Source organism: Bufo gargarizans, chromosome 6 (genome assembly GCF_014858855.1).
Source record: "Bufo gargarizans isolate SCDJY-AF-19 chromosome 6, ASM1485885v1, whole genome shotgun sequence".
Lineage (NCBI taxonomy): Eukaryota > Metazoa > Chordata > Amphibia > Anura > Bufonidae > Bufo > Bufo gargarizans.
Genome location: NC_058085.1, coordinates 76,530,780 through 76,543,058, shown reverse-complemented (window position 1 = coordinate 76,543,058; position 12,279 = coordinate 76,530,780). Strand labels below are relative to the sequence as shown.

The 12,279-nt window shown below is 40.8% G+C and overlaps 1 non-coding gene across 1 annotated transcript; it reads right to left on the bottom strand.

Annotated features, from left to right (window-relative positions):
- Window positions 1–10,148: 10,148 nt before the first annotated feature.
- Window positions 10,149–10,338, bottom strand: LOC122942803. Its single transcript, XR_006390722.1, has one exon. It is a non-coding gene; the product is annotated as a U2 spliceosomal RNA (small nuclear RNA).
- Between the last annotated feature and the right edge of the window lie 1,941 nt (window positions 10,339–12,279).

Here is a 12,279-nt window from a genome sequence, read left to right as displayed (position 1 = left end):
GGGGGGCCGGGGGAGGCCGCACACTGGCCACCAATGATATTCAAACTGGGGAGGGGGGGTCTGCCCCCTGCTGCCTGGCAGCCCCTGATCTCTTACAGGGGGCTATGATACGCACAATTAACCCCTTCAGGTGCGGCACCTGAGGGGTTAATTGTGCTGATCACGGCCCCCTGTAAGGGATCGGGTCCTGCCAGGCAGCATGGGGCAGTCATGTACACAGTTTGTAGTATATTCTAACTAGAAGCGTCCCCATCACCATGGGAACGCCTCTGTATTAGAATATACTGTCGGATATGAGTTTTCACGATGTTACTCATATACGACAGTATATTCTAACATAGAGGCGTTCCCATGGTGATGGGGACGCTTCAAGTTAAAATATACCATCGGATTGGAGAAAACTCCGATCTGATGGTATAAAAGGGACTCCAGACTTTAGATTGAAAGTCAATGGAGACGGATCCGTTTGCAATTGCACCATATTGTGTCAACATCAAACGGATCCGTCCCCATTGACTTGCATTGTAATACAGGACGGATCCGTTTGGCTCCGCACGGCCAGGCGGAAACCAAAACGACTTTTTTTTCATGTCCGTGGATCCTCCAAAAATCAAGGAAGACGCATGGACGAAAAAACAGTCACGGATCACGGACCAACGGAACCACGTTTTGCGGATAGTGAAAAAATACTGTTGTGTGCATGAGGCCTGAGATATAGTAAAATAGGCACAATTATAATTTTTATGATTAAAACCTTACCCTCCATCGTCAGCTTCCTAAGGTTCCACATGCACAGTTTCTTATTAACTTTTTCTGTCATCGCATCCCAATTCCTTAGGCCATCGTTAGACTTACTGAAGGTGATTCCGACTCAGGAATGTCAATGTCATTTAAAACCATATCTCCGATGTTTAAAATACTACTTTTCTTAAAATTAATCTTAAATTCGGAGGCACAACAAAAATGTTCTATTTGCTTAGTAGCTTTTTGGATCGCAGGGGTGTCCCTGCAAATTATTGCTACATCGTCCATGTACCTCACTACTTTTACCTCTAGTACCCCCCCACCCGCCCGGCAGGGGGACTCCACGTACTTGTTTGTCTTTCCTGAGTGCGATTAAAAGAGGCTCCAGGGCGCAGATAAAAAGCAGTGTCGACAAGGGACACCCCTGTTTTACACCTGATTTTAAAATGACATCCTGAGTTTTAAAACCATTGACTAAAACTTTACTTGTACACTGATGGTAAAAGGCTCTCAAAGATTGTACAAACCCTTCAGGTATACCTATTCTTTAAAACCTGAAAAAAGATAAGAATATGAAACACGGTCAAACGCTTTTTCAAAATCTAAAGATAAAATGGCTGTTTTCCCTTTCCTTTCATTAATATCATTAATCACGTCTTTTAAAAGATTTAAGTTATCCCAGATACTCCTCCCGGGTACTCCGCACACCTGGTGTTGATGAATAATCTTGTGGCTAATCTTCTTTAAGAAATAAAATAAAATGCAGTCTCTGTTGAAAATACTTGTCCTCTCTAGCGCTGCAAATCCAAAGACAATGTGGGAAAAGTCCGCTGAATAAAGTTATATAGAAGGATTGCGCTGCAGGACAAAAATCTTTTACGTGAATAAAGGTTCCTTTTGTCGATCCTCAACCAATGTGGTCATATGCCAACCTCACAATCTAACACCGGTATGGAAACCTGTTCTGAAATGAAAAAGCGCACTATGGTGTAGCAAATTCCAAGTACTTGACGCACCGTGTGAATGGATTATACTCACAGGATTTCTTGTTAGTAAATGCGTGTAAAAAACTGGATGGTATCTTCAATAGAACTCTGTTGGAGGAAGAGAACTATAGCGTAGTATGTAATTACACTTGACACGCTTGCAACAAGATTGTACTCACAGAATATCCCTTGTAAAGTACATGGGAAAATTTCCCTGCGGAGTCTTCACAGACCGGCTGGGCAGGTGGAACAGGCAAGGATCAAGACACTTCGGCAGGAGCAATCCCAAATATCGATCCGACAGATGAAGCACTTCCACACCTAGATGGCAGTGAACCACAGCTCCCCAAAAAGACTGGCAAGTAGGATGGATGCGCACCAAAGGGTCAGATAAAAGTTGTTTAATAAAAACAGAAATAACAGCTAAAAAACATATATTAAAAGTCTCTGAAATGCCCGACCCGGGTTTCGCTGTGATGCTTCGTCTGGGGCGTTGATTAATGATTCGATTCCACAGAGTTTAAATTGGCAGGAGAACCTCCCCTATACCACGTCATGAACACATCCACAAAAATACAAGGTAAGAACAAACATATGCAAGCAGATAGAAATAGACAAAAGAATATATAAGGGCAATAAACTAGTGGTGAATATATTAAAATAGACAGGCATTAACGTCACACTCAATATTTAATCCTTGGGGCTGAATGGTTCCCAAAAGGAACATCCATTCAACCTCTTTTTTGTTTATTAAGGAGATAAAGTCCCCTCCACGAGTAGGTGTGTGCACAAGTTCCAATCCGAAAAAGCGCAGACCTCTAGGATTTTTATTGTGACAGATTTTAAAATGTAACGAGACACTATGGGTCTCGAGACCTTTTTTAATATTACGTATGTGTTCCTGCACCCGAGTTTTCAGACTACGTGTAGCCCTGCCGACATATTGGAGGCCACAGGGGCACTCCAAAAGATAAATTACGCCAACAATCTTCTTTAACCTGTTTGCACATAATTTCGCCATAATCTTATAATCACAACACAGTAAAGTAATGGGTCTTCAATTTTTTATATCGGTTTTATCGCCTTTTTTATACAATAGGGACACTTCACCTTTTTTCGAGGAGCCCGGCAGGGTCTTGGAGCTAAAAACTTCTTTAAAAAGAGAAAATAGGTCTTCTTTTAAAACACCATAAAAAGTAATATAAAACTCAATAGGTATACCGTCGGGGCCAGGCACTTTTTCTTTCTTAAAACTTTTAATTGTTTCTAAAATCTCTCGTTCGGTAATTTCCTGTAATAAAAATCTTTGAGAGTCAAGATCTAAAACATTCTCAATCCCGTTCAGAGAGTCTTTCATAAAATATTTATCAATTATTTTCTCATTGAATAAATCTGAATAAAACTAATGCACTTTCTTTAAAATCCCTTTAATAATTTTTTCCCCCCAAGCTCCTCGATCTGGGTACGTTTGTCCTGTATTTTTTTTTAAAAGTACCTGGAGCAGGTCTCATTTTCTTCTAGGTGCTTCACTTTGGACCGGAATATAATCTCTTTACCTCTCTGCTCCAGGTACTGTGATATTTCTTTTTTACTTTCTAAAATCTCTTTTTTCATATCAATACCCAGATCACGGAGCTTGTATTGTGTCTGCAGACGGGTATTTAATTTATCATAAAATTCTTTTTTTTCCTGGGCCTTACTTTTCCCTTTATTAATGAAGAAAGTTTTTATTCCATAATGGGTCTTCTGGGGTTCCTTACCTGTCTGCAGCGCTTGTAAAACACAATAAAATCAGATAAAATTTTGGGGTCTTTTAAAAGGGAGACATTCAGCTTTCATGATTTTTATAATTGCCGCCATACTGTACCTTAAAAGACAATAGCTTGTGATCAGAAAATACATTAGTTAAAAGCTTACAATTAAAAGGCAGTACTTGATAAGAACAGAAGATAAAATCGATTCTTGACTTACAAGTCGCGTTACTCCAGGTAACGGCGGCCTCTTCAGATAAATGACTGTTACATTTTTTTAAAACGTCAGTGAGCTTAAAATCTAAGATAATATTTTTCAGCAGAGAGAAGGAGTTATCATAGTTTCTGCTCACTGCGTTAGAGAGCCGGCTTTCACCACTTAAAATGCAATTCAAATCTCCTGTTAAAATCAATGGTTCTGAATCATTTTAAAAAAGGGGTAACATTTCTAACATTTCAACCCTTTTATTTTTGTCAGTAAAACCATAAAAATAAAAAAACTGACATCTCGTACCATCAATAAAAGCCTTAACTAATATAATTCTCCCTGGTAAAATCTCATTCACATGGTCTATTAAAACGTTCCCTCTGAATAAAATGGCTACACCCCCCGACTTGCTTTCGTTTGAGCCGGACCAGACAGATGGTCCGTGCTTCCAATCGTCTTTATATTTTTTGTATTTCTGGCAGTGGGGGATGCAGCACTCCTGTAAGAAAAATACTGTAGCAGATAAAACTGATAAATAATTAAAAAGGGCAACTCTTCTGGCTTTGGAGTGCACACTTCTGGTGTTTAAAGATATACCTTTTAAAATAGCCATGGTAAAAAAGTTAAAAAGGGAGATCTATATACGTCTTACCTCAGCGCAGCTTCAGACAGCATCGGCAATGCCAGAGTACTCGCTTCTGCTTTCCTCACCACCTAGTACCCCAGATGTTACGGTATGCAATGACTCAGGAGAGGAGCTTTCGTCGGTCAGCTGGCCCCCCTCACTTATCGGCATGCCCCCCAGAGGTAGCCCCCACACGGAGTCCATGGATGCTACCTCAGGTGTCGGAGCCACAGCGTCTTTCCTCTCCCTCTCCGGGGCAGAGGTCCCACTCAGTATAGTTTCTGGTACCATTTGTTGGGTGTCACCCCTTGGGTGGGAGGAGAGACCCTGCTAAAAGGTCTTCGGGATCCGTCACTGGTCCCCCAGTTGACTTCCCCCTCAGGCCCTCCTTTACCGCTAATGCATAGTCTTTCCTCCTTTTAGACGCCACGGCTCCACCTGGATCCTCTGGGGTATCGTCCTGCTGCCCAGGGACAGAGTGCGGGCCACGCGGATCAGCTTCATCCGATCGGCCTTCATCTTCCATTTCTGTAGGGGGCCTTTTCGTCTCTGTATTTCCTCTTTTTACGCTTCTCCCTCGGTTTACCTGATTGGGGGGGCCTGCTTGTCGAGCTGGTCGTGTCCATGTGCTCCGGCTCCTCTCCGTGGGGTTGTGGCTCGGTTTGGTCTTCTTTTCCGGTCTCCATCTGTTCCTTTGGCCGCCTCTGCTGCCCTGGCTGCGCCTTGGACCTAGATTTAAAAGGACAATCTCTAGAAAGATGACCGATTCTTGTACAGGCGTAACATCTTTTCCCTGCGGCGCACTCACTAGCATCGTGTTGAGTGCTGCCGCAGTTTTTACATGTACTTATACAATTTTCCAAATAATGATGATATTGTTTACAAATCCTACAGTATGGCGGCATATTAGAAAAAAACATGTCACCTACCATGTAACATAGTAACATAGTACATAAGGCCGAAAAAAGACATTTGTCCATCCAGTTCGGCCTGTCATCCTGCAAGTTGATCCAGAGGAAGGCAAAAAAAACCTGTGAGGTAGAAGCCAATTTTCCTCACTTTAGGGGAATAAAAATTCCTTCCCGACTCCAATCAGGCAATCAGAATAAATCCCTGGATCAACGATATCTCTCTAGTAGCTATAGCCTGTAATATTATTACGCTCCAGAAATACATCCAGGCCCCTTTTGAATTCCTTTATTGTACTCACCATCACCACCTCCTCAGGCAGAGAGTTCCATAGTCTCACTGCTCTTACCGTAAAGAATCCTTTTCTATGTTTGTGTACAAACCTTCTTTCCTCCAGACGCAGAGGATGTCCCCTCGTTACAGTCACCGTCCTGGGAATAAATAGATGACGGGATAGATCTCTGTACTGACCCCTGATATATTTATACATATTAATTAGATCTCCTCTCAGTCGTCTTTTTTCTAAAGTGAATAACCCTAATTTTGATAATCTTTCAGGGTACTGTAGTTGCCCCATTCCAGTTATTACTTTAGTTGCCCTCCTCTGGACCCTCTCCAGCTCTGCTATGTCTGCTTTGTTCACTGGAGCCCAGAACTGTACACAGTACTCCATGTGTGGTCTGACTAATGATTTGTAAAGTGGTAGGACTATGTTCTCATCACGGGCATCTATGCCCCTTTTGATGCAACCCATTATCTTATTGGCCTTGGCAGCAGCTGCCTGACACTGGTTTTTGCAGCTTAGTTTGCTGTTTATTAAAATTCCTAGATCTTTTTCCATGTCAGTGTTACCGAGTGTTTTAGCATTTAATAAGTACGGGTGACTTGCATTATTCCTTCCCATGTGCATAACTTTACATTTGTCAGTGTTAAACCTCATCTGCCACTTCTCTGCCCAAGCCTCCAGTCTATCCAGATCCCTCTGTAGTAGTATACTGTCCTCTTCAGTGTTAATTACTTTACACAGTTTAGTGTCATCTGCAAAAATTGATATTTTACTATGCAAGCCTTCTACAAGATCATTAATAAATATATTGAAGAGAATAGGGCCTAATACTGATCCCTGAGGTACCCCACTAGTGACAGTGACCCAATCTGAGTATTTACCATTAATAACCACCCTCTGTTTTCTATCACTGAGCCAGTTACTTACCCACTTACAGACGTTTTCTCCCAGTCCGAGCATTCTCATTTTATATACTAACCTTTTATGTGGTACAGTGTCAAATGCCTTGGAGAAGTCCAGATACACCACATCCATTGATTCGCCGCTGTCAAGTCTAGAACTTACCTCCTCATAGAAACTGATTAAATTTGTTTGACATAATCGATCCCTCACAAAGCCATGCTGATATGGCGTTATTTGCTTATTTCCGTTAAGATGCTCTAACATAGCATCTCTCAGAAAACCTTCAAACAGTTTACCCACAACAGATGTAAAACTTACCGGCCTATAGTTTCCAGGCTCTGTTTTTGGACCCTTTTTGAATATTGGCACCACATTTGCCATGCGCCAATCCTGTGGGACATTCCCTGTCAATATAGAATCTGCAAATATCAGAAATAAGGGTCTGGCTATGACATTACTTAATTCCCTTAGGATACGGGGGTGTATGCCATCCGGTCCTGGCGATTTGTCTATTTTAATCTTTCTAAGTCGCTGTTGTTCTTCTTCCTGGGTCAGACAGGACACTTTTAATGGGGAATTTATTTCAACATTCGGCATGTCATCTGACAGTTTATTTTCCTCAGTGAATACATTGGAGAAAAAAATATTTAACAGCTTTGCTTTCTCCTCGTCGCTCTCTGCGACTTCCCCCTCATTACTCTTTAACGGGCCGACACCTTCAGATTTATACTTTTTAACATTTATATAATTGAAGAACATTTTAGGGTTAGTTTTACTCTTAGTTTTACGCTACGCTTTTATTTGTTTTTTGCATGTTCTATTTTTTTCCTTATAGTTTTTCAGTGCTTCCGTGCTACCCTCCTGTTTTAGTGTTTTATATGCTTTCTTTTTGTCATTTATTGCTTTCTTTACAGTTCTGTTTATCCACATTGGTCTCTTTTTGTTCCTTAACCTTTTATTCCCATACGGTATGTACCTCTCACAATGAGATTTTAGGATGTTTTTAAAGATATCCCATTTTGTGGCTGTATTTTTATTTGTGAGGACTTTATCCCATTTAGTTAGGCCTATGGCCTCTCTTAGTTGGCTAAATTTAGCTTTTTTGAAGTTTGGTATTTTTGTTCCTCCCTGTAGAAACACTCTTTTGAATGATAATTGGAAGGTTATTACTTTGTGGTCACTATTTCCCAGGTGTCCCCCAACCTGCACGTCTGTTGTTCTGTCAGGCCTATTGGTTAATACTAAGTCCAGTATGGCCGTCCCTCTAGTCGGGTCCTGAACCAGTTGGGAGAGGTAATTGTCTTTAGTTATTGCCAAGAACCTGTTTCCTTTATGAGATATACAAGTTTCAGTTTCCCAGTCTATATCTGGGTAGTTGAAGTCCCCCATAATAACCACCTCATTATGATTTGCCGCCTCGTCTATCTCGTTTAGTAGTAGATTTTCTGTGGACTCTGGTATGTTAGGTGGTTTATAGTAAACTCCTATTAGTAATTTATTATTGTTTTTAGCGCCATGTATCTCTACCCACAGTGACTCCACATGTTCATGTCCCTCACTTATATCTTCACGGAGTGTGGTCTTTAGACCGGACTTTACATAAAGGCAGACCCCTCCCCCTCTCCGATTTTGATGATCTTTTCTAAACAGACTGTAACCCTGCACATTAACCGCCCAGTCATAGCTATCATCCAGCCATGTCTCAGTTATTCCCACTATGTCATAGTCCTCCTCACACATCACTAATTCCAGTTCACCAGTTTTATTAGTCAGGCTTCTGGCTAAAACGTGCAGGGGGTAAGATGAAGCCTCCTGGAAGTTTGGGATCACGGTGACAGATTACTTTAAATAACCATTTAGATGTCCAGATCCCGACAGAATTAAAAATTTTCCTCTTAGCAATTTTTTTTTTCTTAAAGGTAGCTAAAAAGGCAGAAATGATGTTAAGATCAGCAAAAGGTGAATACATTTTTATAACAATGGTTAAAGATTCGTCTATTTCGTGTTCATAAATTTTCAAACCTTGTAACCTATCATCCTTTATGCTTACTGGAATTTTAGCTAAAAAACTTTTAAAAATACCGTTTTGTGTAAAGGTGACATCATACACTCGCCGTTTTGGATAGTCCTGTATGGCCAATATCTCATGTCTTTGCACCCCAAATACGCCATACAGGACTTCCTCCACCAAATAATTTAATGTAAACTTCTCTTTATACTTCTCTGCAACATATAGGCGAACGGTATCCTTAATTTTTGCATAGTCCGGGATCTGGTGGTGTTCTTCATTTTCTTTAAATTTTTCTGTGCCTCCTCGGGATTCATCTTTTTCTTTTCCTCATTTCCTTTGGTTCCTTCATCCCTAGAACTTTTTCTTTGGGCTTCTTCTTTCTTTCCGCCTCTCTTCTTCTTCTCTTTTAGGATAAATCCATCGTCTCCTTCAGCACCTCCGACTCCTCCTACTCCATTGACCCTTCCTCCGTCTCCTCCACCTCCTGGGTCGTCAGCCATGGTGTTAAATTGGCGCCTTTGTCTCTATGGGCAAAGAAAACAAATGCGCCCCCGGGACTAAGCCTCTCTCCCAATATCAGCAGGGGGGTGAAGTCCAGGTGATAAACCTAGGACGATCCCCCCAGGCCGAGAGAGGGTACCCGAGAGCTACCTTCTGACGCAGAAGCAAGTGCAGCACCTCACAGTACTACACTTGATCTTAGCCAAAAGGCTGAGAAACGATAACCCGCTCGGCCTCAACAACGGTGCCGCTTATCCCAAATGTAAAGCACTTCTCAAGGCAACAGCCTATAGGCCCCAGACACAGTCCGGGAGGCTTCTTTCTCTCAAAAACCAGGGAAAACGTGCGTCCTACGCTCAGGAATCACCTCTTCGTGTTCACCATCTGCATAGCTCCGCCCACCACTTTTGGTCACGCCTTTTCTTCGCACGCAATTCCTGGTGCCAAAGCACGCCAAGCAGAAAAACTGATGAGGAGTGAATGGAGAAGTAGTAGTGAAAAAAAAAAAGTTGCATTATTGAGTGTTCCATCAGGGCCCTTGTGATGTCATCAACTGACCTGACCTTACTTGACTTCTGACCTGACAAGCCTCTTGTGACACGTGCAGTGTTCCATCCATTGTCCAGACAAGGTAGGTCCAGCTGTTGCTGATACATAGGAAGTGCTGGAATACTTTTTAGCCTCCAAGTCATCCATCCGGTTTAAAAGATCCACAAGAGGGAGACACAGGCAAACAAACTTAACTTATTTACTAAAGCACTAGAAAAGCAAATTGGTTACATCCAGCCAACTGGCTACAAAAGGAACAACTCAGCAACCTGCCCATGTGTGCACAACAGGCCCAAATCAAACCCAAGGTGCATAGAGTGGAGGTCCAAACACTGCATTTAGGTGATATCCAAACACTTCATTCAGGTGATAAGCCAATTAACCCATTAGTTAAGCCATCAATATTAAATTGGATTTGGGGTGTCAGGAGAGGAGAGGTTACCGGCTGGCTGGCTTGCTTGGTGCTGGAACAAACCCACCCACACACAGCTGATGCAATTAAGAGATTGACAGACTAGATGCAGCAGCAGGTATGCAGAAAGCAGCACAGCCCTCACAGAGGAGAAGCTGAAGTGCAGACTCCTGAGGCAGGACACAGCAACTTTCCACTTGCTTGCTGGAAGGATCCTTGAAATCCATCACTCAATTTCATTCTGTTTTTTTATACTGGAATAGAAAGGGTGCACCGGTCCTGGAGGTACTGCAATACCAGGTCAATGCGTGGAGTGGACAGAGCAAGCTCTTTTTCCATCTCCCTGTTCGAAAAATCCATTTAATATATGGTCCCCAGATAGGGGACGTATCAGATATTAAACTGATAAGAACAGATTTTTTTTAAGTTGATTACCCCAAGGGGTAAATTTATTGCAAGTCAATGTTTACATAAATAGAATATATCATAATCATAAAATCAATTTACATAAATACATATATAAAATTGATTTAAATAGGATTACACTACAGACCCACATTCCCTTAAAAACCATTTGTGACACATAAAAGGCATATTTTTCTTGTCAATTAAATAATATTTGTACATTTCTGCTAAAACCAATCTTAAAACATTCTTCTCAGAAATGACATCATGCTTAAAACATAAAATATTCCGGGCCGACCACAGAGCTGCTTTGACACAATTAGTGATCTTCCATGCCATAGTCCTCTTTATTCTTGATGGGCATTCCAGACCTCCATAAAATACACCGTCCATTGTTAAAATCCTCAGTCCTGTTATTTTCTTTAAAAGCGGGTACATCTTTGTCCAAATCTTTTGCGCGAAGTAGCAGTACCAGAATATGTGGAAAACGTCTTCTTCATCTCTACAACCTCCTCGTGGACATTCTGCGGTGCTGGTTAAACCTCTTCGGTGCTGGAATGCCCGGCATGGAAGACACTCATGCACGCAGCTCCAGGCCAGGTCCTTCTGTGGGTTAAAAAGATAATTAATATTTACATCTTTCCAAATTTGCTTACACTTTGTGTCACTAAAATTCTTTATCGGGGTCACCATTTTTCCATCTTTCAGTTCTTTTAAAATAATTCTACTATTTTTTAAAACTTCTACCCTTTTCCCTTTTAGATTAAAATTGGCCACTATTTCTTCTAAAATTTTATAATAATTTGGGAGGTTAAAAGCATAAGGTGAATTTAAAACTGTCTTAAACCACTGATTACGCCTCATAAAATAACCTGTATTATAACGCATAAAATAGGACCAATAATTATCTTTAAAAAGGGTATTAAAACACAAACTAAAATACTTTATAAAAAGGAACTCTTTTATGTCTGGGAAGTCCTTACCACCTTTATGTTTGGGAAGCGTTACCAATTCTCTTCTGAGTTTCTCCATTCTTGATCCCCATAAAAAATTAAAACAGACTTTATGAATTTTTTTTTAAGGCGTTTGGAGGGCGGAAAAACCATACTTAAATATAATAAAATTGGTAAAATTATCATTTTTAAAACTAAAATCTTCCCTTCCATCGTTAAACTTCTCAGACTCCACATACTTATTTTCTTACCTATTTTTTCTGTCACCGTGTCCAAGCTTTTAAGACCATCATTCGACTCACTGAAGGTAATTCCTAAAATCTGCACAGACTCTGCTTCAGCAATAGGGATGTCCTCTAAAACCATCTCTCCAATGTTTAAAATACTACTTTTATTAAAATTTATTTTAAAACCAGAGGAGCAACAAAAATATTCAATTTGTATTGATGGGGTGTCCCTACCGATCACCGCCACATCGTTCATGTACCCCACTACTTTAGCCTCTAGTCCCCCCCCCCGCCTGGCAGGGGGACTCCGCGTATTTGCTTGTCCTTCCTGATTGCACATAAAAGAGGCTCTAGGGCGCAAATAAAAAGTAGTGGGGACAAGGGACACCCCTGTTTCACTCCAGATTTTAAAAGGACATCCCGAGACTTAAAACCATTCACTAAAATCTAACTTGTGCAGCCGTCATCAAATGCTTTTAAAGATTATAAAAAACCATCTGGTATACCCATTTTCTTTAAAACCCGAAAAAGATAAAAATGCGATATGCGATCAAATGCTTTTTCAAAATCCAAAGATAAAATTGCTACTTTCTCTTTTCTGTCTTTGGTATTGTTAATAACATCTTTTAAAAGGTTTAAATTCTCCCAAATACTTCTCCCGGGTATCCCACAGACCTGATTATGATGAATTATTTTGTGAACAATTTTTTTCATTCTATTAGCACATATTTTCGCCATTATCTTATAATCACAGTTTAAAAGTGTAATCGGTCTCCAATTCCTTATGTCCGTCTTGTCTCCTTTTTTAT